A 24,080-nucleotide genomic window follows, 5' to 3' on the forward strand; every position below is an offset into this window, starting at 1 on the left:
CCCAGAATGACAGTCAGTCGTGGGTTAGGGTTAGAGCCTAACTTTGCAATGGGATCACCATAATTGAGAGCCTCAAGCAAACCATTTCCCCTCCTTTACATGTTCAACTTATCCACCTATAAAATAAATCAAAGCACTTTTCACTCTCAGGTTTTGTAATCCTATATAATAAAAGGCTAATATGCAAACTGTCCCCATGGGCAGGAGTTCAACCAACCAGGAGTTAGACATGCACTGACCACCAGGGGGCAGCACAGAACATGGCAGGCGTCGGCAACACGGTGCTGGCAGCGGCATCAGTGGAGGCACTACCAGCCCCAATAGGCCCCGATGAGAGCGGGACCATGGCGGGATGGTGGAGCAGGTGAGCAGGCAGCGCCAGGCCAAGGCAGGTGCGAAGGGAGACCCTGGCCGGCGGCGGTGGCAGGCAGCTGGGGGAAGAGAAGCCCCAGCCAGCAGCCGGTAGCTGCTAAGGACCCTACCCATGCACAAATTTTGTGCACTGGGCATCTAGTCTATATATATAAAAGCTTAAGTGACCATTTGACCATTTGACCAGTAGCTATGATGCACAATGACCCCAGGGGACAGATGCTCCAACCAGTAGAGGAGGGAGTCTGATTCCTCACAGAATCAGTCCTGGGTTAGGTTGCTGCTGGGGCACTGTTGGCCCTGAATCTTCTTCAGCTGCACCCCTGACCCAAAGAGGAGGGAGGAGGGAGCCCGATTCCTCACGGAATTGGCCATGGGTTAGGTTGCTGCTGGGCACTGTCAGCCCCTAATCTGCTTCACCGACATCCCGGACCCATCGGGGGATGTCAGAGAGCTGGTTTCCACCCAATCCCCATGGACCAGGCTGAGGGACCCCACCAGTGCACGAATCTGTGCACAGGGCCTCTAGTTTTATATCTCAGGTCTTTTGGCTAACAAAGAAATCTAAAAGTAGGAATTTCCCTAATATTGTTCCTGGTAAAGACTAAGTCAATCTTCTATAGTTTCTTTATCTTCCCCCATCTGACATTTCACTCTGATTTTCTATTTGGTTTCCACCTTTGAACGTTTACTTTTAAAGAAACTTATTTTGCTTCTTCATACCATACTTCAAAAAAGAATGTGAGGCTACCAGAAAAAGAAAAAAAAAGAGAAGGATGCTGAGTGAAGCTACTATAATTGAACACACCTATCCTGTATTTCTGAGCAATCAAGAAAATGAGTCAAGCCCTGGCCAGCTAGCTCAATTGGTTAGAGCATCATCCTAGTACGCCAAGGTTGTGGGTTCAATCCCTGGTCAGGGCACACACAAGAATCAACCAATGAATGCATCAATAAGTGAAACAATAAATCAGTGTTCCCCTCTCTCTCTCTCCCTCCCTCTATTTCTAAAATTAATAAATTAAAAATTAAAAAGAAAGAAAATGAGTCAAACTGTTATATAGTATTTATTCACCTTCCATTTTGTCATGGATCTGGAGGAACCTCACATTAATGCATTAATGGCTTCACAGTCTCTGATAAACAGATTGTGTTATGCTTATATTTATATCCATTCCTACTTTATCCTTAACCTGTCCTCCCTGCCATAAGCTTTTCTTATCTGTCTACTTTGGCTGGTTCTCTATTTGTAAAAAGGGCCTTTCCACACTGTACCTGTTAGCTAGGTTGGCTTGCTTTCCCAGTGCTTGAAATTTCAAATTAGCATGCTTCACTGAAGATTTTCTAGAAGTCCCTCTCCAAAATAAAGGAATATATTAAAATATTGGCCATCACATTCTAGGAACTGTGTATTACTTGCTTTCAATAACATATTTAATCCTCTTAACAACTCATGAGATAGGGGAAAAGGTCTTTATTTTCGAGATGAGGAAATCAAGATTCAGAGGAGGAAAGTGTCATAGGGCAAGTTAATGACAGAGCAAGCATTCACACCCAAGTCTGAGTCCAGTCACCTTGTCACTGCATAGCACTATCTCCCTCTGTTGATTCATTCTTTCCATCTTCACTCCCACCATTACAAAAACTAACTTGTCATGTGTACTGCATTGCATGCCCCCCTCCCCCATTTCCTTCTTCCGTTCAAAAGGGACTTGATGTTGTAGTTCCACTACAAATACTTCCTACCCTGGTTCCTGTGAACTACCCAGGACGAGGCCAAGCTATTTCCTTTCCTCTCTGGGTTCTGGAACAGTCCGTTCTAGGAAGTTGTCATTTGTCCTATCCAAGTCCCTGGCCACCCTCAAATTGCTCCTCAGAGGCATTCAGCCATCCTGGAGTTGAATCACTGAAGTCCATCCCTCCACCTCTGCCCTAATTCCTTACTTAGCTTCTCAGTTTGCTTCCAGGACCCTGTTCAACATTCATAGTTCAGCAAGCCCCTTGGGCAAGGGACCTATAGCATATCCTGTCCCTTTGGCTACTGTTCCATCTTACTTATTGGTTTAAATAATAGTCTATGCATGGCACTATCATTGCTCTGAAGCTTTTGCACTCTGTAGGTCTTTGTCCATGACTATAAAAGGGAGGAACTAGAAAATATGACCCATGGGGTTCCTTTTTGGTATTGGTTAGGTGTGCTACCTTGTTACCAGCAATGCTTTTTGGATGCTTTCTCCCATTTTCCATCTCAAAATAGCTCTTCTTCTCTGAGGTAAGTCTCAGAAACATTAACAGTAACTTCTTATCCTTGCATTAACAGTAGGATGCCTTGCATTTTCAAGGTACATTCCTTGCCTTATTTATTTCTTACAACTCTGTGAAGTAGCCAAGACAGATAGTGCTGTCCATTTGACCAGTGGAGAAACAGAAACCCAGAGCAGTTAAATAATATGCCCAAATCACACAAAAAATTCATGAGTTAAATTTAGAACTAAGAGTTTATATCTAGGTGCCAACGTTTTTTAATTCACTAATTTATTTTATAGGTTTTGAATACTAATATTAAAGTCTATTTATAGATTCTGGCTGGGTTTATCTGCCACTTCCTGCATCTGCCCATTGACCAAGTTGGCTAATGATACTGTTTTCATGCCTTCTCCCCACCCCCAACTCTCCAATTATGTTAATGCCTTTTCCTTAAGGTAATTTGTCCTGTTAGAAATCTTAGTCTGTATTTCCTGGCTCCAGGTCACTGACCTCTCTTGGCTGAGCTACAATTTTATAAAAAAGGATCCAAGATGGCAGGCGGATGGGGGCACAAAACCTTCTTCTGGAGAATGAGCACATTTTCCTAGCTCATGGCCTTTGGATGTTTTGATTCCAGGTATTTTCGTGAAAAATTTTGTAGCTTACAAGCAAGAGACAGAAGTACTTCCTAAGAGCACTGTTAGGAGGCAATGTGCTAGAATCCAGAAAAGTTCTGGATCACAGGGCTCTGGCTCACAGTCTGGGTGGGAATCCAAGCTTTGCCCTCTCCTGGCTGTGTGATCTTGAGCAAATGGCTTAAATTTATATACTAGAGGCCCGGTGCATGAAAATTCATGCACTGGAGTGGTGGGGGATGGGGGTCCCTCAGCCCGGCCTGCCCCCTCTCACAGTCTGGGAGCCCTCAGGGGCAGGAGACAACCCAGCGATCAGGGGAAGGCGATGCCCCTATCACACCTCTGCTGCTGCCACTGCCAGCAGAGCAAGCCTTGGCCGGCCCTGGTTACCTGAGCCTTGAGCAGCCCTGGGAGGCTGGGCAGCTGCCATCCAAGGTTTGCCTGCACCTCGGGCCGACCCTAGGTGGCCGGGCAGCCAACATCTGGGGCTTGCCTTCGCCTTGGGTGTCGGTTGAGTAGCTGCCATCTGAGGCTTGCCTGTGCCTCAGGCTGGCCCTGGGCGGCTGGGGGGCTGAGGGGACTGGGGGACTCCGGAAGTAGGCACGTGGAGTGGCCAGGCCCACTCGGGCCTGGCCTTGCTGCACGCCTGCTGCCCTGGCAGAGCTGAGGGGACTGGGCGCCACCATCTTGTGGCTGTGGGTGCCGCCATCTTTGAGGGTGTGGCAGTCAATTAGCATATTCCCTCCTTATTGGTTGTGGGCGCTGCCATCTTTACAACAGCATGACGGCAATGAGCATATTCCCTCTTTATTAGATAGGATATATATATATATATGTATATGATATGTCATACAATTAAGTCAATCAAATAATAAATCAAAGGATAAAATAAAAAATAAGTTTATCCTTCCCCATTCCTCTATCATCACACATACTCCCCATTATCAGTACAAGCATATCCTTCCGTTGTGGAGGAAATGTGTGCATATAGCTGTATACATATATGTTTCAATATGCACATGGCATCATCCTATATCAGTGATGGTGAACCTTTTGAGCTCGGCATGTCAGCATTTTGAAAAACCCTAACTTAACTCTGGTGCCATGTCACATATAGAAATTTTTTGATATTTGCAACCATAGTAAAACAAAGACATATTTTTGATATTTATTTTATATATTTAAATGCCATTTAACAAAGAAAAATCAACCAAAAAAATGAGTTCGCGTGTCACTTCTGACATGCGTGTCATAGGTTCGCCATCACTGTCCTATATAATAAAAGGCTAATATGCAAATTGACTGAACGGTGGAACTACCAGTCACTATGATGTGCACTGACCACCAGGAGACAAACGCTCAATGCAGGAGCTGCCCCCTGTGGGAGTGCACTGCTCAGCCAGAAGCCCTGAGCCGGCTCACAGCTGGCAAGCGCAGCAGCAGTGGTGGGATGTCTGACTGCCGAGTTAGGCCCCCTCCTCCTGGGGAGGAGGGGGCCTAAGCCATCAGTCAGACATCCCCAGAAGTCTCCCGGACTGTGAGAGGGCACAGGCCGGGACTGCTGAGGGACCACTCCCCCGACCCCCGGAGTGCACAAATTTCATGCACTGGGCCTCTAGTACTATATAAACTCTTCTTTTTTGAACTTTGATTTTTATTGCACTTAAAAATACATCTTTTTAAAAAATATATTTTTATTGATTTCAGAGAGGAAAGGAGAGGGAGAGATAGAAACATCAATGATGAGAGAATCTTTGATTGGCTACCTCCTGCACGCTCCACACTGGGGATCGAGCCTGCAACCTGGGCATATGCCCTGATCAGGAATCCAACCATGACCTCCTGGTTCATAGGTCAACACTCAACCACTGAGCCACACTGGCTGGGCAAAAAATACATCTTAGTGATATGTTTTCATCACATATTGATAGACCTCTCTCTTAACAGTTGTATGAAATTCCACTTGAAGGTCCTACAGTAATCTAAACAATATTTATTGATAAGCATTTAGATCTCCAGTTTTTTGGGTTGTTTGTGCTATAACAGTGTTACAATGGCTTACATTTAAAAATATATCCATAGGATAAAGAATTTATTTTTTCTAGCTTTACTATAGTATAATTGATAAATGAAATTATATATAAAGTGTATACCATAATGATTTGACATACATATACTTTGTGAAATGGGATTACCACAATCAGGTTAACAAATCCATCACCTAACATAGTTACCATTTGTGTGTGTGTGTGTGTGTGTGTGTGTGTGTGTGTGTGTGTGTGTTGAGAACACTTAAAATCTACTCAGCAAATTTCAAGTATACATACAGTATTATTAACTATACTCATCATGTTGTACATTAAAAAGAAATAATTTATTGCAAAATTGTTGGTGCAATGAATAGACACAGTTATAGTTTTTACTGATAGTTCCATACTGCCCCCAAACCAAGAAAAAGATTATAGCACCTGCCTAGTGTTTGAAAGTTTGAAAAAGTTATTAGTCTATGACACGCACACACACATAGTTCCTTCCATAAGCTGGGCCCATTAAAAGTGCTCAGTATGGACTCTCTGACTACTAGTCTTGTCAAATCAATCCAAATTCACCCCCTTGTGCTCAGTCCTAAACAGAACCCAAGATGTACATCCTTGAATCACAGACTAAAAATACCTACGGGTGCCTGTGTTGTCAATTTCCCCCTATTGTGACATTTTCTTAACAAGCCTAGCAGCTGAGGATGTATGTGAGTTTAATGGCTTGCAGCTTCCGTGATGGACCATCTCCCCTTATTGCTAAAATGAGTAGAGGCTTCTAGATTTAACTCTTCTTATTCAAGGCACTGAATACTCTCATCAATTCCCATCTACCTGCCAAAAAAGGCTCGTGAAGCTGAGGAGCATTATTTCAGAGACTTCTCTGCTAAAGCCACCTCCAAAGTTGGCCCAACCTAGGCAATCCCAGCTTAAATATCCCCTCCTACATGCATGGGATAATGGAGAAAGGTCTAGAAACAGGAGCCAGGGAAGCTGAGTTCAGGCTTAATTCCACCACTTGTCAGGTATGTGATTTGGGGTAAGTAAATGCCCCTCTAAGCCTCAGTTTCCTCATACATAAAATAGACTAATAACAGCAAATATTCACTATGTGCTAACCACTATTCTAAGTATTTTATGTAATTCACCCTCATTTAATAATACCTGAGTCACAGGTTGTAATGAAAACTTAATGAAGCCAGATGAGCATTACCGACATTAAAGTGTTGGAAACTCTGAAATGCTATGCAAATATGAAGTACTATAAGCAAAATGCAAGACATTTATATACCAGGTATTATTTCTGTTTTACTTACCACAGCCAACATGGCTTCTTCTCCTTCTGAACTTTCATCCCATTTATTGTCTGCTCATATTTGGCTCATAGCATCATCATCTGATACCACCTTTTAAGATTATGTAATAATGCTTCAAAGCAAGGACCATGTGAGCCCTGGATTTTCCAGAACATTTTGAATTTTAAATACTGATTATTTCCTTTTGTCAGATTATATTCTCTGAGCTAAGTAAAGCCTGTACAAATATAATCATTGTATCTAAAAATTTCCAACTCCTTCACTGAGCTGTGTACTTAGTAAGTTCACAATCAGGGCTTGCTTATTGACTGGAGATCTTAGGAGTGATGTGGTTTGGGCTGGACAAATATAGAAAACCAGAAGAGACCACTGTAAGGATTCAGTGGATTGAGTCTCCCTCTGCAGGCCCAGCCATCTTCTCCTGTGTTCTTGCATGTCTTTATTCAGGGTGTGATGCTCTTTCTTCTCTATCCTTACATACATGAAAATTTGTTCTCAATCTCCATCCAACTGGAACTAAAGGACCTAAAAACAGCCTAGTGTATAAATCCTCCCTAGATGGCTGAGGTTTGCACAAGGATCAAAACCTCCAGCTAAAATATAAAGGCACTAATAATGCATTTACAGTCTCTAGAAGTCACTTAGGGAGGAGAAGGCTTTCTAGGAGCTCTGGAAACTAGCACATAGTAAATACATAGCACTGGTTTGGACATTTATCTTTAACAAGGTGCTTAGTCTCTGGCTCTCACTGTCTCTAATTCAGGCCTTGTTCTTTCCCAAGCATCTTCAGATATCAAGAAGTCAGAAAATAAACTAGAAATAGTAGAGACTACCTATTTCCCACCCTACATGCAAAGGGTAAAATCAGGGCTGCAGATCTTGAAGAAAATTTGTGAGCATCTACTGCCACCCCCTGGCAAGATGTGGACTGCAGACACGCTGCAGTCAGCCAATTGAACAGTCAGATTCCACTGGCCCAGTGACATCCCTCCGGGTGCTTAATTGCTGCGCTGACAAACCATGCCTGAAAATTAGTGGTTTCTTCTAAAAGGTGTATGTCTACACACCCCAAGCTAGATAGTTGGCTTTTTGTAAGCTGTAGAAAAAGGTCTGTGGTTTGTCAGTAAATTCAGCAACAATTTACTGAGCACAAAGTGGTAGGTGCTGAAAATAGAAAAATGCATTAGCAGTTGCCAAGTAGAGAAAACACTGTCTAGAAAAGGAGAAGGAGATCCATATGGGTAATTGCTAAGGTCCCTTTCAGCTCTTAGGATTTATAACTACTATTCACATTCTCACCTTTCAACCTTTTCCTTTAAAAATATTTACAAAATAACTAAAACAACAAAGGTTTCATATAGCCCAAAAAGACATACAGTGAAAAATAAGTTTCCTCTACCTTATTTTCTCCCCTCCCCCATTTTATTAATTTATTGGGATGACACTGGTTAACAAATGTATACAGTATTGTGTGTTTACCACCCCAAGTCAAGTCTCCACCCATCCCCCCTATGCCCTCCTCCACCCACCCACTCCCCAATCCCGCGCCCCCCCCATTTCCTCTACCTTCAAGAAGCTCACAGGTTAGTGGAGAACAGAAGCATAAATAAAAGATCTTATTATAAGGCATATGAGCTGTAGCAGGAGTACAAGCAAGGAACTGTGGGAACCCCAAAGGAGAGAGTTCTCACTGCCTGGAGAAGTCCGGGAAGGCTGAATTTTGAAGAATGAGTAGAAATCTGCCGCATAAGGAGGAAGCAGAATGGAAAGGTGACTGCAAAGGCACAGAGGCTGTATGAGCACAGAGCAAAGCTGACTGCAGGGAGGGCACTGTGGGGTAAGCAGTGACAGCTCAGTCTCCTGAAAAAGAGAGGAGATAGACTGGCAAAGGGCTTCAAATGTCAGGCTGAGTAGCTGGGACTTAATGGATAGCTTCCAAAAAAATTTTTGTAACTTTTATTATGAAAAAATTCTATTCTCAATAGTTATTAACATTTTGCCAATCTTTTTCATCTATCACCTTCAACTATTGTTATTGAGACTATTGTTTAAGTGTTTTAAGGAAAATCCCAAATAACAAACATGTCATTGCTCCTGTAAACTTTCAATTGTTATCTCTGATAATGACAAAAAAATTTTATTGTAGCAATACATATATAACAAAATTTGCCATTTTAACTATTTTTAAGTGTACAATTCAGTGGCATTAAGTACATTCATGATGTTGTGCAACCATCATCACTATTTCCAAAACTTTTTAACCATCCCAAACAAACTCTGAGCCATTAAGCAATAACTGCCCATTCCTCTCTCCTCAGTCCCTGATAATCTCTAATCTATTATCTTTGTACGAATTTGCCAATCCTTTAGTAATGCCTTTTTAAGAATTTATTATTTAATAATTAATAATAATTTTAAAATCTTTATTGAGTCTATACAGGCATACCTCATTTTATTGCACTTTGCAGATAACAGCATTTTCATCAACATCAAGGCAAGATCCTCCACCAGCAAAATGAAGGCTCAGATGATGGTTGGCATTATTTAGCAATAAATTATTTTTAAATTAAGGTATGTATGTTGTTTTATAGATATGCTATCACACACTTAATATACTATAGTATAAACAAAACTTTCATATGCATAGGAAAACTGAAATATTTGTGTGACTTCATGCCCTAGCCGGTTTTGCTCACTGGTTAGAACATTGGCCTGAGGACCAAAGGATCTGGGGTTCAATTCTGGTCAAGGGCACATACCTCCACTGCAGGCTCAGATCCCCGGCCCCAGTCAGGGCACGTGCGGGAGGCAACTAATAGATATGTCACTCACATCTATGTTTCTCTGCCTCTCCCCCTCCCTTCCACTCTCTCTAAAAATCAATGGAAAAAATACCCTTGGGCAAGAATTAACAACTACAAAATTTGTGAGATTTGCTTTATTGCAATATTCATTTTATTGCAGTGGTCTGGAACTAAACCTATAATATTTTTGAGGTATGTCTGTATTCAAGTTTTCCCAAATGTCTCCAAAAATACTATCAAAGATTTTAAGCAAAGGCAGGTGAGGGGAGAGGGGTAAGAGATCAAAGGACTTGTATACATGCATATAAGCATAACCCATGGAAACAGACAGTAGGGGAGTGAGGGCATGTGCTGGGGGGCGGGGTGTGGGAATGGCTGGGGAGAGGTCAATGGGGGGGCAAAGGAGACTTATGTAATACTTTAAACAATAAAGAATTTTTTTTTAAGAAGATTTTAAGCAGAGAGGTGGCATGATCAAATGTGCCTAAGATCTGAGAGACCGTTTTGTCTGTAATGCAGAAGAGACTGGTGGGAGTGAATGAGGGCTCAAGATCATTTAGAAGCTGGTGCAATAACTAGACTTCAGGACTTGCTTTTTTACCGGTACATGGCAAACCAATAGCTATTAGACAGCACTCACCTAACAATTCAATTGATCATTTGATTGATTAGGCCTAGGAACTTAGAATCTAGCTGGGAAATGACAGTGATATTAAACAGTAGAATTTAGCCCAGCCAGTGTGGCTCAGTGTTTGAGCGTTGACCTATGAACTAGGAGGTCACAATTCAATTCCTGGTCAGAGTACATGCCCGGATTGCAGGCTCAATCCCCAGTGAGGGGTGTACAAGAGGCAGCTGATCAATGACTCTCTCATCATTGATGTTTCTATTTCACTCTCCCTCTCCCTTCCTCTCTGAAATCAATAAAAAATATATTTTTTTTAAAAATAGGACTTAATTAAGTGATAGAAAATGGTATAGGATTCCTACTATAGATGTTCTGGAACAGTGACATAAATGAGGCCTAAAATAGTCAAATAGGACCTTACATTGGTAAAAGGGTTCTTATCTCAAATTTGGACTTAATCTAATTCGTGAACCATAAAACTTTCTTTCAGTACATGGAGAAATGTCTGTTATGGATAGTTAGTTTAGGAATAAGAAAGAAAGAATAGACGTGAACACCTTTCTGGATAAAGGCAAATCCTGTGGCTTGTCCTTCAATTATTAATTCAGTGATTAAGTTGTTAAACCAAATGCTCTGCAACTAAGGCACTTCTTAGATAGAAAACGAGCTGCATGGTGTCTCAGTTAACATTCATATAAACAATCTGGAAGAGAATGCATGGGAAAATTGCCAAGTTTGCAGATGGCATTCAGTTCTTCCAGGGATTAAAATGCCAAGCTGATTAGGGATAAACTGAAAGATGATGTGAACGTGGGCAGAAAAGTGGCAGAGGAGTTTTAATGTGACTAAGTGTAAGAAAACATTCAGGGGAAATAATCTTATCAGAAGATCATGAGTGTTCAACTACAATCCAGCAGAGGAACCTAAAATGACAGAAAACAGTTTTCCTTAAGATATCAGTCCTATGAGATGTCACAAAGCACAAAAGATCAAGAAAGTGAAAGGTGAAAAAATCTTGAAAATTGATTGAAAATCCAACATTAGCCCTAACCAGTTTGGCTCAATGGCTAGAGCGTCAGCCTACGGACTCAAGGGTCCCAGGTTCGATTCCGGTTAAGGGCATGTACCTTGGTTGCGGGCACATACCCAGTAGGGAGTGTGCAGGAGGCAGCTGATCGATGTTTCTCTCTCATCGATGTTTCCAACTCTCTATCCCTCTCCCTTCCTCTCTGTAAAAAAATCAATAAAATATATTTTTTTAAAAGAAAATTCAATGTTAAGGGTTTCTTACACTCTTAAGTACTTCATCTTATACAAGTCTTAGTACTTTCATACTGTGTTTGTGATAAGGAGTATAAGTTCCACTTATCTACAAACAAATGACATGATAAAAGTAGAAATAGCCCAAAGAAAAACACAGAACAAAATGAAAAGGCTGAAATAATGAGTCTCTTTTCAGTCTTTAAAGCTAAAGATCCAAAGGTGACAGAAGAGTGTGAAGGAGGGAAAGAGAACCCTGAATGACTACACACTTCATTCATCCCACATAACCAAATTCATCTTACAATTTTTCATGCCTTACAGGAATATCATCTCAGTGTGTTACTGGTTTTATAGGAAAATGAGGCTCAGATAAATTAAGTGACATGTTTAATGGTAGCACTTAGTAGGTGGCAGAGCTAGTTGGTAAAATTAAATCTTGGTGCTTCTGATGATCAGGTTTTGAGATTGTATATACTTCATTAGATGGGAACTGTACTCTCTATTCATCTTTGTATTCCCAATATCTGTCCTACTATTTGGCACATAGTAGATATTCAGGAAATGTTAATGGGGTTATTGAATTGAATACAGCTAGACATTTGGAGGTTAATATCAGAGAGGGCAACCATGCACAATCCGATAGAGTCCCAGGTTTGTAGATCTCTGATGATACCTACTTAAAATTTATAAGACCCCCCTAAGAAAAACAGCAATCTCAAGGCCCTGAAAATTACTAATTTCTGAGTAAATAGCCCAGCTGTGACTTCAGTTGAGAACAGAAAATTATTTTTTCTGAGCAAATTTTATGGAAGTCTCTATTTTGGGAATAATTAAATGACGCACTATCACTGGATAACAGGATTATCAAATACTGGGGGAAAAAGGATCCTGTATCTCAGAAGAACACATGATGGGAAGATTAGATGCATTTGCCTATAATTATAGTGGAGCTACAGAACAGAATGCTTTGGAGTCATGGGACAGATTCTCTTTCCATGACTTGCTTATAAAATTAAATCAGGCTGATTTGATACTAGGCCAAAGTAGGTCAGTTATAAAGTTTTAAAGTGCTTTGGAGAAATACTGAGCATATATAATTTTCAAAAGATGTGGATTTTATGCCAGATAAATAGGGTTCCTAGCATTGAAAAATATCAAGTTTAACTACAGCGTAGGGTCACATCATACCCATAATCACCACTACCATCAAAGCTACACATTTCCATCAAGCAATCTATATACAAAGAAATATCCTTTATGATATGGCCCCACCATTTATTTCAAAAAAAATCTTCCACTATTTCCCTCCTGCAAGACTCCTGCAGAGTCTTTATGTACATTAGAAAAAGGCACCCCTTCCTCCAGATGGACACACTCCTGAACCAGGGTACTTGGCTTGAAAGAATATGGGGCTGTATTTCATCCCACTTGTCTCCTTGTGGTTAATACCCTTGTGCTGTGAAGAAGCATATGCAGGAACCCCTGCCTACTACCATTCAGACACTGAATGGTACTATTACATCAATCTCCCATTCAGACACTATTTCCCAACTACCTCTTGTCAAACTAAAGCCTCTGTGCATTGGTCCACTTATAAATCATCCCTCTCTCACAGTAGCCACATATGGAAACAATGTAAATGTTTATTGATGGACAAATGGATAAGAAAATGTGATTATATATATGTATATATATACATATATATGAAATATTATTCATCCTTAAAAAAAAACAAACAGGAATCCTGCCATTTGCAACAATGTGGATAAATCTGAAGGACATTATGCTAAGTGAAATAAGCCAGACACAAAAAGATAAATATTGAAATGTTGCATGATCTCACTTATTTGTAAATCTAAAATAGTCAAACTGAAAAAAAAAGAATAAAATAGTCAAACTCAGAAGCAGAGACTAGAATAGTGGTTGCCAGGGGCTTAGGGAGGGAGAAATGATGAGTGTTGGCTAAAGAATTCAAAGTTTCAGTTAGGCAAGATGAATAAGTTTTGTATGGCATGGTGATGATAGGTAATGATACTATATTGTATACTTAAAATTTGCCAAGAATTCTCAGCGCGCACACACACACACACACACACACACACACAAAGTGATCTCAAAGGCTTTTTATGCATCTATTGAGATACTGTTGTTTTTCTTATTAAGTTTGCTGGTGTGGTCAATTACATTGACTGATATTCAAATGTTATATGAAACTTGAGTTTCTGGGATGAACCCCATTGGGTCATGATGCATGATCCTTTTTGGATATCATAGAATCCAATTTGCTAAAATGCTGTTAAAATTGTTGCATCTATGTTCATTGGGGATTTGGGTTTGTGGTTTTCTTTTCCTGTGGTGTCTTTGGTTTGGTGTCAGAGTAATGATGCTGGCTACATAGAACATGTTAGGATATAAGAGCTTTTGTGGAGCTTGTATTTTCTCTACAATAAATGTTTGGGAGACTTCAACTGTGAAGCAATCATTGATTTTCTACTTTTCTTCCAGTCTTTGAATCCAGCAATAAATCTTACTTTATGATATAGTGTTCTTTTCATTTTTTATTTTTAAATATAGTTTTTATTTATTTCAGAGAGAAAGGGAGAGGGAGAGAAATAGAAACATCAATGATGAGAGAGAATCATTGATTGGCTGCCTCCTATATGGGATGAAGCCAGTAACACGGGCATGTGACCTGACCAGGAATCAAACCTTGACCTCCTGGTTCATAGGTTGACACTCAACCACTGAGCCACGCAGGCAGGCTCATATAATGTTTTCTTTAAAACCAAACTGGATTCCATTAGTTAATATGTTATGAAGAATGATTGTATCTATATTTGTAAGTGGAATGGGACACAAATCATTTTCTCATTGCTCTTATCCAAATTATTGTCAAGGTTAATCTAGCCTGAAGAAAACTGGATGGAGAGTCTTCCATTTTCTTTTTTGATATAAATTGTATGAATTATATTAGTATATATCCTAAAGCTTCTTAAAGGTCACTTGAAAAGTACTATTTTTTTTAAATAAAAGAAATCACCTCTCTCCTCATTAAGGTTCAAAACAAGTTCTGCTCCCTTATAAAATCTTTCCTGTACTCTTCTCCTGCAGTGGTTTCTCCTTCCTCTGAAAGCTTACTGTGAAACTCATTTAGTTGTTGCTGTAAATAGACCCAGCTTAGTATCATCCACTGATTTCTTATTTACAGGGGTGGGCAAAAGTAGGTGTACAGTTGTTCTTAATAAATAATAATACAAGAATAAACTCTGGCCCTAGCCAGTTTTGATCAGTGGGTAGAGCATCAGCCCTCGGACTGAAAGGTCTCGGGTTTGATTCCAGTCAAGGGCAAGTATGTGGGTTGCAGGCCCAGCAGGGCGAGTACGAGAGGCAACCAATCAATGTCTCTCTCTCACATTGATTTTTCTCTTTCTCTGTCCCCCTCTCCCTTCCACTCTCTCTAAAAATCAATGGGAAAATATCCTCAGGTGAGAATTAACAACAACAAAGAAAGGAGAACAAACACTGTGTTTTGAGTATTAACAACTGTAAACCTATTTTTGCCCAGCCTGTGTATGTGCTTCTTCCTCCCTCCTGTATCAGAAGCCCCCCGAGGGTGCACACTGTCTTATGCTTTCTTCTAGTCCCCAGTCACTCACCCCTACCTTATACAGAGCATAGCTGGGAGAGAGTTAATTTTATGTGTTAACTTGACAGGACCACAGGTGTCCAATAATTGGCTAAACATTATTCTGGGTGTGTCTGTGAAGGTGTTTCTAGATGAGATTAATATTTGAATCAGACTGAGTAAAACAGATTGCCTTCCCCAGTATGACTGAGCTTTACCCAATCCAAACCTGAAAAGAACCAAAAGGTGTAGTTAGGGAGAATTTACTCTCTCTGTCTGTCTTTGAGCTGGGGCATCCCTCTTCTCCTGCCTTTGAACTTAGACTGAAACTTACACCATCAGCTCTCCCGAGTCTCCAGCTTGCTGACAGATCTAGGGACTTCTCAGTCTCCATAACTGCGAGAGCCAGTTTCTTACAATAAATCTCGATTCTTTCTATCTCTCTCTATAGCTGTCTAGAGATAGATAGATGACAGATGATACATAGATAGATAGATAGATAGATAGATAGATAGATAGATAAATGATAGAATTGATCCTTGAACAACATGCAGGTTAGGAGTGCCAACCACTGCACAGCCAAAAATCCACGTATAGCCCAGCCAGAGTGGCTCAGTGGTTGAACGGGGTCACAGTTCGATTTCCGGTCAGAGCACACGCCCGGGTTGCGGACTTGATCCCCAGTTTGGAGCATGCAGGAGGCAGCTGATTAATGATTCTCTCTCATCATTGATGTTTCTATCTCTCCCTCTTCCTTCCTCTCTGAAATAAAAAAATATATATTTTTTAAAAATCCATGTATAATTATTAGTTGGCCCTTTTGGATGTGAGGTTTGAACCACTGATTGAAAATACAGTTGACCCTTGAACAACATGGATTTGAAATGCATAGGTCTACTTATACATGAATTTAGATATATCTACTATATATATATACATATTATCTATTTATTATCTCTGATGCTCGCTCAAGTTTGAGAGACCAGATAAGCAAGTACATTAAGCCTAGACCAGTTTCTCAACCTTGGCACTAATGACATTTGGGGATGCATGATTCTTTTTATGAAGGACTGTCCTGTGCATTATAGGATGCTGAGCAGCATCCCTACCCTCTGCCTACTAGGTGCCACCTCCTCCAGTGGTGACAACCCAAATGTCTCCAGATATTGCCAGATGTCCCCTGAGGGACAAAATCACTTCTGGCTGAGAATCACTGGCCTAGAGTTTAGAGAAATGGACACTAAATTAAGGACAACCCTTACATCTTCCACTTTTCCTCTCCAAATGCTATCAGCCATTCTCACTGCTTTTCTTTAAAAAAATAAAAATAAATACACACACACACACACACACACACACATACTGATTTCAGAGAGGAAGGGAGAGGATAGAAACATCAATGATGAGAGACAATCATTGATCAGCTGCCTGGCAGCCTCACACTGGGGATCGAGCCCCCAATCCAGGCAAGTGCCCTGACCAGGAATCAAACCATGACCTCCTGGTTCATAGGTTGACAGTCAACCACTGAGCCATGCCAGCCAAACTCATAACAACATTCTTAATAAAAATCTGTTGCTTGATCCCTGACAGAGGACAACCACCTACCTGAAACCTACCTACCTTGAGGGAACAAGGAGTCACAATACATAAAAGAGTATCATATAAGAATACACAATACTGTATGGTCATTACATGCAAATAACAAATAGCCATTTACACCTTCAGCTGGGATATACACTCCCTGAATCAAAAGAAAGAGTACCTTCCCCACCATGTCACTGAGAAACAAATTATTCAAGCCAACTCAGAAACTGCATTTTAATCAATTGCTGAGAGGCATTCCACAGTGGAAAGAGCATGGATTTTAAAGCCAGCCTAACCTGGATTTACATCTCAGGTCCTCAACTTACTACTTGAACTTGGGCTCTTTATTCCTCTGTATCTTCAACTACAAGACAATGATAATATCTATTTCTAAAGTTTGTTAGATTTAAATGACCATGCCTTTAATGTATTCCTCAAACATGCTAAACTTACCATCTCTTTTGGGCTTTTGCACTTGCTACTGATACATCTTTCCCCCAGATCTCTGTACTATTCAAGTCTCAGCTCACACATTACTTCTTCGGTGATGTTTTTCCTGACTACCTGAACTGTAGTCTCCTCCCCTTGCAGTCATTTTATCTGTTATCTTCATAGACATTATATTTATTTTAAAGTTTCCTTGATTATTTGTTTATTATCCATCTCCCCAACCAAAATGTAAGTTCCGTGACAGCAGTGACCTTGCTATCATGATAACTGTTGTATCAGTCCAATGCCCATTATAATGCCCGGTACATGTAAAATGCCCAATATTTGTTAAATAAGTAGGTAAGTATGTAAAATATCTAGCACAGCACCCATCCACATATTTTAGGTCCTCTCCTCCCCCCTTTTTATATAAAAATCACTGGATTAAATATGCACCTGTATGAGTCCTTTGAAATGGAAAGCATTTCAACAAAATGGATTCATTGTTTGAATGCTGATCAGGCACTTATAAAATAGACAGAAATATGATCATTTACTCCAATGTACCATAAGACCATCCTCTGTCTTAATGATCTATTTTAGGTACAAATCAACATACTAGTTATTGAATTATTTATAAATTTTAGTCTCATATGAGACATTAATAACATATTCTCTTAGCCATCTGAGAGGGAAATTTTTGCTTAGAGGCCTTTTATTTATGAGGAAACAGAGGCCCAGAGAGAGGAAATACTTAACTAGTTCAAAGTCAAACTCCTAGTTAGAGACAGACCACATGCCCTTTCCATTCTACAATGCTGCCTTCTTAGAGCAAGAAAGACAACTCTCACCAAAATTAAAGCACACTCTAATTCAACAGAGATCCCTAAATGATATTACAGGATGGGGAAACTGAGGACCTGATTTCCATTTAGAATACTTGTGAGATCAAGTATGATAAAGAATACAGGCTGGGGCCCACTTTGCAGACACCACAGCCCCGAAGCCGCCCATGACCAGCCATGGTGAACCCCACCGTGTTCTTCTTTGACATCACCGTCGACTGCGAGCCCTTGGTCCGCGTCTCCTTTGAGCTGTTTGAAGACAAAGTTCCAAAGACAGCAGAAAACTTCCGTGCTCTGAGCACTGGGGAGAAAGGATTTGGTTATAAAAGTTCCTGCTTTCACAGAATTATTCTGGGATTTATGTGCCAGGGTGGTGACTTCACACACCATATGATACAAGCGGCAAGTCCATCTATGGCAGCGGTTCTCAACCTGTGGGTCGCGACCCCTTTGGGGGTCGAACGACCCTTTCACAGGGGTCGCCTAAGACCATCGAAAAAAACATATTGAATATATGATTACATATTGTTTTTGTGATTAATCACTATGCTTTAATTATGTTCAATTTGTAACAATGAAAATACATCCTGCATATCAGATATTTACATTACGATTCATAACAGTAGCAAAATTACAGTTATGAAGTAGCAACAAAAATAATGTTATGGTTGGGGGTCACCACAACATGAGGAACTGTATTAAAGGGTCGCAGCATTAAGAAGGTTGAGAACCACTGCACTATAACCTCTGAGCCTCAGTTTCTTCGTCTGTAAAGTGGGAGGGGGTAGAGTAACAGTGTCTATCTGTGCCCAGTGCCTGAAACACCTGACTGATAGGAGACTGAGTGGTTGGATGGCAAGCATGTGGCCTTAGGTCAGGTGACAGAAGGCATGCATATTGTGACAGTAATGGAGCGCTTTGGGTCCAGGAATGGCAAGACCAGCAAGATCACCATTGCTGACTGTGTACAACTCTAATAAATCTGACTTGTGTTTTATCTTAACCATCAGACCATTCCTTCTGTAGCTCAGGAGAGCACCCCTTCACCCTGATTTACTTGGAATGTTCTATAATCTTTGTGCTCTTGCCAGTTTATTGGGTTCCATAATTTCCTTAACCTTCCCAGTCTAGCTGGATTGCAGAGTTAAGTTTATGATTATGAAATAAAAACTAAACAGTAAAAAAAAAAAATACAGGGTGGGACAAAAGTAGGATATGAGTACATGAAACACGGTTTATCCTTCTACTAGAGGCCAGGTGCACAAATCTGTGTACCATTGGGGTCCCTCAGCCTGGCCTGCAGGATCAGACCAAAACTGGCTCTCTGACATCCCCTGAGGTGTCCCAGTTTGTGAGAGGGCGCAGGTCAGGCTGAGGGACCCCACCAGTGCACAATCAGGGCCAGGGAGGGACGAGGGAGGTTGGCCAGCAAGGGAGGGACCACGGGAGGGCTCCAGGGCATGTCCAGCCCATCTCACTCAGTCCTGATCAGCTGGACCCCAGCAGCAAGCTAACCTACCAGTTGGAGCGTCTGCCCCCTGGTGGTCACTGCATGTCATAGTGAGCGGTTGAGCAGTCCTAGCATATCATTAGCAATATTACGCTTGATTGGTTGAACAGACAACCGGACACTTAGCATATTAGGTTTTTATTATATAAGATTATTACTTATTAATTGTGTTATTTTCCATACAAACAACTGTAACCCTACTTTTGCCCCACCCTCTATAAACAGCAAAGCATTATGGAAGCATAAGAAAGTTTTATTTGTTTTTTATCACTTTACTGATTCATTGATACACTTTGTGATACTGCATCACCAGGGCACATTTCACATAGCAAATTGCAGGAAGGTAATAAAAAAAAGAATTCTGCCTGGCTGGAGTGGCTGTTGTTGAGCACCATCCCGTGCACTGAAGTGTTGCTGGTTCCATTATGGGTCAAGGCACAGATCTGGGTTGTGGGTTTGATTTCCAGTCGGGGAGTGTATGGAAGGCAAACAGTCAATGTTTCTCTGTTACATCTCTCCCTTCCTTTCTTTCTCTAAGCATGTCCTCAGGTAAGGATTAAATTTAAAAAATAAAAGAGTAATCCCCTCATTCTGCTCTCATTAGAGAAGGGGACGACCCTCTTTTCCTGATCCAAGTGCAAGCTGCCATGGCTGGTATGATCAGCTCACTCACCACCATGGCTTTTCAGAAACATCCTTATGCCTCAAGGCAACAACACTTTTGATTTCCAAATCCAAACCCAGGTGGCACATTCCATTCTACAATTTCCAATTGGCAACGATTCAGGGAGAGATGTTATTCATCAGAATAGGCACTAATGACTGAATTTTGGCAGGCTGGGAGAAGAACTGGCACTGTCGTGGAAGAGACATTCCACAAGGTCCTAGTTACACCTGAATTTAGCAACATGGAACCACACATGTTCTAAATGGAGAAATGGACCTTAGATGCTATCCGCAAAGTGTCCCCTCAGGAGTTCAACCAACCGGGAGTTTGATCACTCACTATGACATGCACTGACAACCAGGGGGCAGTGTGGAAGGAAGGCCCCGGCCGGCAGCTGGCAGACAGGAAAGGGAGGACCTGGCCAGCAGCCAGGGAAGGGAGGCTGGAAGGGAGGCCCCAGCCGGCAACCAGCAGCCGCTAGGGACCCTTTCCATGCAATAATTTCGTGCACTGGGCCTATAGTTTTTATACAATAAACTGAGGTTTAAAGAGGAAAAGTTGTCCAAGGTCATACAGTGGGAACCCTGTGGGAACGCTGATCTCTTCTCAATTCAGTGCTCTTTTTGTTATACCAAGTTTAGACCAGAATGGATCTGGATAGAAGCTCATGCCTTAGTACAGAAGTGCAACGATATATTGTGTGGTTCTATCTTCTGCTCAATGAATTTGTCCATCCTTTCAGTTACCTCTAATGATCCACTGAAATGCTCTTCACATTCAATAAGCCCCAAAACTGTAGTTTTAAAAACCAACCCAAACTGATTTGCCTGAAAATCCAGTTCATTTTATCTTTAGTGGAGTCTATTATTAGTGCTGTTATAATAAAATGTATTCTATAAACCTTTTAAAACACTATCATCGTTCACTCATTAACAAAGATTAATTAGATTAGGTACCTACTATTTGTCCAGCAGTAGGCAAAGGACTGGTTGGCACGGTAGGGGAAATAAAGACTATAGACTTTGTCCCAGCTCTGGCACAAAGAAGAATAAAAATAAAAGTGTTAACAGAAGTATAGATTATTAATCCTAGAGACCAAGTACCAGAATTATATTAACTTATAGTAAAATTAATAATAGCTAATATTTGTTAAGTACTTAGTAAGTACTAGTTATTGTATTGACTTTACACATCTTATTCAATTATCCTCACATCAATCAAATAAGGGAGGTAGCACAGCCGGTGTGGCTCAATAGTTGAGCATCAACCCATGAACCACAGTTTGATTCCCAGTCAGGGCACATGCCTAGGTTGTGGGCTTATTCCCCAGTAGGGGGTGTGCCAATCAATGATTCTCTCTCATCATCGATGTTTCTACCCCCCTCTCTCTCTCTCCCTTCCTCTCTCTGAAATCAATAAAAACATATTTTTTAAAAATTTTTAATAAGGGAGATAGCATCCTATATAATCAAAGGCTAATACGCAAATTGTCCCCTTGGGAGTTTGACTGGGAGACCGGGAGTTCGATCACTTGCTATGATGTGCGCTGACCACCAGGGGGCAGCACAAAATATGGCGGGTGACCAGTGGCGGCAGTAGGGTGCTGAAAGAGCAGGGTAAGGAGGAGGCGGGGAGGCTGGGAGACAGAGAATGGTGCGGTGGCACGCTGGCAGTGAGGGAAGGAAGAGGCCAGCAGGTGGGGAGGCGGGGAACCTGATCAGCCCTGATCACCGGCCAGGCCTAGGGACCCTACCCAGGCATGAATTTTGTGCACCGGGCCTCTAGATATCTCATAATCTTACAGCTAAAATAGATAGTGTAGATAAGATAATCTAGGCAACCCCTCCCTAAAGCAGGGAGCTTTTCTGTAATAAAACTGCTTTCACTCAAAAAAGAAAAAAGATAATCTTACAGCAAAGCCATAGAGAGATTAACTTGTTCAAGGTCATACAGCTATTGAGTGGTGGATTCAGAATTCAAGACCATACAATCTAACTCCAGAACAGATATTATTAATCACTTCACACTACTTCTAAAATATCTAATTATTCAAAAAAAATTTAAAAGAGGATTCATTTTTTAAAATCTCACAATGTACTAATTTTCTAAAACATTCACTTTTATGCATGCTTTTCTATTTAATTTTAGATTAAATAAAATTTTATAATAAAAAATAATTGAGATAACAATTTCAATTTCTATTTTTAAATGGCTAGGAAAGGAAGTATGGCTTTGTCGACGTAAGGAACATCCAAACCTATAGAGAATTTTCATAAGAATTTGAATCAAACTGACAACATTGCCCAGAAGCAAGATCTCAAGTGCTCTAGAGAATGAATTTTGCAGTTTCTTTTATACATTTGAAATTAAAGAGGGAACACAAAGAAGATTACTTGAAGGTGGGAGAAAACAAGGTACAGGATAGTTAATAAGATTATGTGCTCTCTTGATGGTGGTTAAAGTTTTCCTTGAGAAATCTGAATAAGAGGATTACTTCTGGCATTCCAAAGGTGTGTAAACCTAGATGCACAAGAACAATGTAAAGGGCTTGCTTAAAAATCTTTTACTAAAGAAATTATACACCTGGGCATGACTATCCACCATGACCTGCCCAGTTAGAAATTCACAACCAGATCACTCCTTAAGGTTACTTTTGGTCACTAAACTTATGCATACCCTTTGTCGTCCACAACTTTTGTAATAAAAATACAGCTCTAAAATGGATACTTATACAAAATGATATAGACAACTAAAACCTGTAGGTACAATTTGCTAACTTTCTTACTAATAATCAACCATTATAAATATTAATCTTTTTTCTCACAGTAGCTTTTAAGAGAAAATGTTTTTCTTCATGAGGCTTCTAAATAATTCTCAAACTCTTGAAATTAAAGTTTTCAATTTCTTTTTACTTAAATTCCTTTATTTTATCACACCATATAGGATAAAACACGTCTTTAGAAATCCTTGTGTTCAATGGGGATTTGTTGTTCATGGATACAGAAATTCAGTTTGGCAAGATTAAAAGAGTTACGGAGATTGGTTTCAAAATTCTGTGAGTACCTTAGCACTATTAAATTATACACTTGAAAGTAGTTAATGCCTGGTTGGTGTGGCTCAGTGATTGAGAGTTGACCCATGAACCAGGAATTCATGATTTGATTCCTGGTCACAGCACATGCCTGCGTTGCAGGCTTGATCCCCAGTAGGAGTTGCGCAGGAGGCAGCCAATCAATGATTTGCATCATTGATGTTTCTAGCTCTCTCTCCCTCTCCTTTCTTCTCTCTGAAATCAATTTTTTAAAAACATATTTTAAAAAATAGTTAAGATGATAAATTTTATGTTATGTGTATTTTACCACAATTTAAAAAATTCCTTGTGCTCTCTTAGAGTTAGGATATTTAAACTTGAAATAAATTAATTCAAAACAGATCAGGTCTCAGATATTCTACATACATGATTTTCTGTTTGTGCTATAGTACAGAGAACGGAGTGATAAATTCTGATTATAGGGTGAATGGGAGAAATTTTGTATAGCTTAGGAATTCATCTGAATTGCATTTTCTTCATATGTAAATGAGAACATTTAACCACATGGTTTCTAAAGTCATTATCAGGCTCTGAAGTTAAACAGTAAGATTTTAATATGCGGTGTGGAAAGGGCATTCCAAGTAGAGAAGTGGCTTACACAAAAATATTGCAGTATGAATGTATAATTCACAAAGCCATGCTAAATAGTGGTACAGTTATGGTATAACATAGGATATGTTTATGGCAGAGAGGAAGTGACAGGGCAGTGGGGATAAGGCTAAAAGATGGAGCTAGTTCTTGCTTCCTGGCTTCCCAGTAACTAGGAGAGGGGCCTCTGAAGACGCATGAAGCCAATAATTTGGAGTTTGGGGAATAATGAAACAGAAACCTTGACAATACTCTTGAAAAGAGCTTTCTACTTAAATGCTATTTATTTCCCAGGGTCTAGATTGTGTACTTTGGGGATTTTCATAAAGCTGAAATCCTAAAGCCAAGAGTAGCTTCTCCCTTTGTATTAACAATTCTGACACATGACTATGTTTCTTGAATGGTCTAAAGACTTACAAGTCTGTCTCTCTATCATC

At 40.4% G+C, this 24,080-nt stretch overlaps 1 protein-coding gene and 1 long non-coding RNA gene across 2 annotated transcripts in view; one reads left to right on the top strand and one right to left on the bottom strand.

Annotated features, from left to right (window-relative positions):
* Positions 1-24,080, bottom strand: part of SYN2 (synapsin II) — a 119,021-nt gene that overhangs the window by 47,889 nt on the left and 47,052 nt on the right. The gene's annotated exons all lie outside the window — the stretch shown is intronic.
* On the top strand, positions 9,441-22,305 carry LOC106726742. The gene is made up of 3 exons (XR_001362846.1): positions 9,441-9,532; positions 14,652-14,654; positions 22,295-22,305. It is a non-coding gene; the product is annotated as an uncharacterized LOC106726742 (long non-coding RNA).

This window comes from Myotis brandtii, unplaced genomic scaffold (assembly GCF_000412655.1).
Source record: "Myotis brandtii unplaced genomic scaffold, ASM41265v1 scaffold312, whole genome shotgun sequence".
Classification (NCBI taxonomy): Eukaryota; Metazoa; Chordata; class Mammalia; order Chiroptera; family Vespertilionidae; genus Myotis; species Myotis brandtii.